At 38.4% G+C, this 4,067-nt stretch overlaps 1 non-coding gene across 1 annotated transcript; it reads right to left on the reverse strand.

Moving 5' to 3' along the window:
* Window positions 1-2,138: 2,138 nt before the first annotated feature.
* On the reverse strand, window positions 2,139-2,247 carry LOC115417311 (U5 spliceosomal RNA). The gene has a single exon (XR_003935109.1). It is a non-coding gene; the product is annotated as a U5 spliceosomal RNA (small nuclear RNA).
* Between the last annotated feature and the right edge of the window lie 1,820 nt (window positions 2,248-4,067).

The following is a 4,067-nucleotide window of genomic DNA, read 5'->3' on the forward strand; positions in this document are numbered from 1 at the left end:
GCACTGAAGTGGAAAAATAATAATACTGAAAATAAAGGGAGTGAACAATAATGTGTGATTGCTGAATGCATCAGTAGTCATATAATTAACTTTGGAATGCTATAAAAGACTTACTGAAAACAACCATCTCACGACCAGAACAAGCGGTTGCATTTTATACATGAAAATGGCTCCGTATGTCCCTTTTAAAATGTTGACCTTCCCTTCTCTGAAGCTGATACAGAGCACATCTGGATAGTCCTTTTTGACTGTACGGTCATACACCAGGACACAGCATTTCTCCACATCCTCTGGACTGTACCATTCCACTTCTGCTGCTGTGTTGTGTACACCTCTTATGAGCCTCTCTCCACTTTTTGGTTGGGTATGCTGCTCTCTCACACTGCAGTACATTTGCATTTTTTTCGTCCCTGTTTCTACATGTTTCCTCCACCCCTCGCTCTTTTTCTAAGCACTGCTGTCTCCTCTGTTCATTAGCATCATGCCTGGAACGGTACCGTCTCTGCTTTTCAGCAGCGCTCAGTGGTGTGTGAGAATTTTCTAGAAATCACTTTAAAATATTTCAAATGTCTACTGTAAATAATCTGCACCTGAACACTTAAAAACAGTTCAGTAATAGGTGAATTCCAAAGATTAAGATTAACTTTATTAATCTCTGTTGTGAAATTAAGTAACACTGACCACTTTACCTGGGGGCAATACAAGAAAAAATGGAAAGAATTTGGTAAAACATTTAAAACAAGTAAATTGTGCTAAAATATGCATACACATATTAATTTACTGCAGATAATGCATTGTCCCTCCTGAGAAAACTGAAGCAGATGCAACTTCATTCCTGTCACGCAACCCTGTTACTCTAATTACTAGGCCTGTAATGGTACACACAATTTTCGGTGGACAGGCTGCACATTAATATACATAGGGGTGCGGTCCATAACTGACGCTAGTGTGAAACAAAAGTGAAACTTTACATACTGTCAACGTCCAGCTCCCGGGTTCTATACCTCTATTATACAGTGTGAGAGAGAGAGAGAGAGAGAGAGAGACAGACAGAGAGAGTAAGTGTAAGTGTTTGAGAACTAAAAAAAAAGAAAATGGATTAGATTTATATCGGGCTTTTTTGGTCACTCAAAGCGCTTTACATTATTGATCCATTATTCATTCACTCTCACATTGTCCCTCTGGTGGTGGTAAACTACATCTGTATCCACAGCTGTCCTGGGGCAGACTGACAGAAGCGTGGCTGACAACACGCACCTCCAGCCCCTCCCACCACCACCGAACAGACATATGCATTCATACACCAGTGTGAGTGGCACTGGAGGCAAAGAGGGTGAAGTGTCTCACCCAAGGACACAACAGACAGACAGACTAGGATTCGAACCGCCAACCCTTTGGTTACGGGACAACCCGCTCTACCATCTGAGCCGTAACCGGACATAGGCGGTTGTCTTTCACCTGAACCTGAACTGATCCCAAACAGGACTGGAATGATGGAGGGGGGTCTTCAATCTCTTCCTTCCAGGTTGACGTCATTTTTTTTTTTTTTTTTTTAAACCTTATGTCAGCTGTTATTTCATATTTCGGGTCAATGTGCGCTCCTTCAATATGTCCGTGTGGAACATGCGCGGATTTAAAGTTCCGCATTGACCAACGTCTTCAGTTCCTTTTTCTTTTTCTCGACATACTGTGCCGGTTCGGTACGCAGCTGTACCGAACCGAACGGGTGTGTACCGAAACGGTTCGGTACGTGGACCGTTACAGGCCTACTAATTACAGTAACAGGGCTGAAAATCTATGCTAACGTTAGCTTTTTTTCAGGAATAGATGCTAACTGTGGGAAAATGGTACTGCTAATGACAAGGACAAACTTAGTTATATTAATAAATACAGAAGACTTTGAATGAAGTTGTCTTATTCTGATAATGTCGCATTAGTAAGAGTGGGACAATCAGTCAAGCTTGAAAAGATTGGAAAAATATGAAAAACAGAAGAGAGGACCTTCCTTCGGTCTAGCCATGGAGTTTAGCATAGGGTTTGATGATGTCATTTCCTCTGTGTCATGTGACTCATTATTTTCTTCTTCTTCTTCTTTTTTTTTTTTACTTTTTCTTTTTTTTCTTTTTTTTTTTTTTTCAAGCCCCACAGTGAAGCAGGGCATCAAAAAATTGGGTAAAACTGTTATTGTTCCTCTCCACAGAAATCTTTAGTAAAAGATTTATATGATCTGAAGAGAAACAAGAGTGTAGTACTATTCTCTTCTTCTTCTGCCGTGCTAAGTACATTTCAGTAACAGGGTTGTACACGTTATAGGACACACAGCTTCAGTGCATCATTACGACTATTTAAAACATGTTGATGATTAATCATACTAAAAAGTGTATTTATCAAAAAATCATTGTGTCCACGCTGCCAACCATGGGTGAGCAGGCAGAACAGCGCAGTCTGTCCAGGGCAAGAGTTATTGTCAGAGACACCTCCTACCCTTTCAACAAACTGTTTTCCCTCCTGCCCTCGGGGAAACGCTTCCGGAGCCTGAGGTGCAAAACTGCCAGATTTTTAAACAGTTTTTATCCAACGGCCATAAGACTGCTCAACAAAAGTTGAGGGGGTGAAGTGCAATAGGATAGAGAATGTGCAATAATAGGAGCAATAGTGACCCCTCCATAGTGCAGTATTTATTTATTTTTTTACCTTTACTAACTTATTTATTTATTTATTTATTTTAGTGCAGTTTTTATTATTTTATCATATACATGGGTTGTCTTCAGTTGGTGTTTTTAAAATCTTTTCTGTGTTTTATTTCGTGCTGTGCATTTTGCTATTTCGTTCTGTAACAGCACCTGGGATGTTTTTATTGAATGACAATAAATGAATCTGAATCTATAACTTATAAAAATGCCTATAATTGACATGCAAGTTTGTCATCTAAGAAGGTGGGACAAGAGAAAAATGCCATTTTTGGAGGTGCTTGAGATCTCTTTGGTGTTTTGAATAATATTTTGGAACACATTTTACTACAACTATATTTACATTTTGTTTCAAGACAACAGTAATTTTCACAAGTGCATGTGTTGGTGTTTTGTGCATGGATTGTTTGAATATTTTTGGGTGGGACAGAAAATGTCCTCTAAATCTGGAATGACCCTTATTCTAAGACTGGAATGAGACAGGAGTATTTCATGGCACAGGGGCTACAGATGACTCCCACCCCCCAGTTCAACTCCTCCTTACCTCCTCTGAGCCACTTCCGATGCTGTAGCACTTTTTACAATTATATGTGGGTGGAGTTGGACCCACAACAAGGGTGAAGTTACGTGTTAGACCATAAAGACCCAGTGCTACTTTTGTGGCAGCACCCAAATGAATTCTCTCTGTTTAACCATTCTTAAGCAATTTAGAACCATTTATTATAATATTATCTTCTATATTTTGCATGAAATCCCCATATTGAATTTAAATGTTCATGAAAACTCAGTGTTAATTCAAGGGTTACTACAGTATATTGAAACAGAAAACTGAAGAAAAATAGATTTTTTTCAGCAAATATATCATTAACTCAACATAAACCAATTTCATTAACTGTCACTGACACAACTTGTCAAACTCCATGGGTTTTACCTGTGAATCAATGTTGTAGAACAGGGGTCTCAAACATGTGACCCGTGGGCCAAATACGGCCTGCCAAAGGTTCCAGTCTGGCCCGTGGGATGAATTGGAAAAGTGCAAAAATTCCACAGATTCATTTTAGTTCAGGTTCCACATACAGACTAATATGATCGCAAGTAAAATACCCTACAAAAAATAATGACTCCATATTTTCTTCTCAGTTTGATGTGAAGAAAATATTACATTATGTCTATAAATAATGACAACTTCAAATTTTTGTCTTTTTTAGTACAAAAAATAACATTAAATTATGAAAATATTTACCTGAAATCTCTTAAGAAAAGCACAATCTGAACAATTTTCTGCCTGTTATGAAGTGTTTAGTGTCTTTGTTGATCCGATCCATAATGCACATGTAGAAATGATGAGTTGAGGAATAATATTTTTAATATTTCACT

Source organism: Sphaeramia orbicularis, chromosome 3, assembly GCF_902148855.1.
Source record: "Sphaeramia orbicularis chromosome 3, fSphaOr1.1, whole genome shotgun sequence".
NCBI classification, from domain to species: domain Eukaryota; kingdom Metazoa; phylum Chordata; class Actinopteri; order Kurtiformes; family Apogonidae; genus Sphaeramia; species Sphaeramia orbicularis.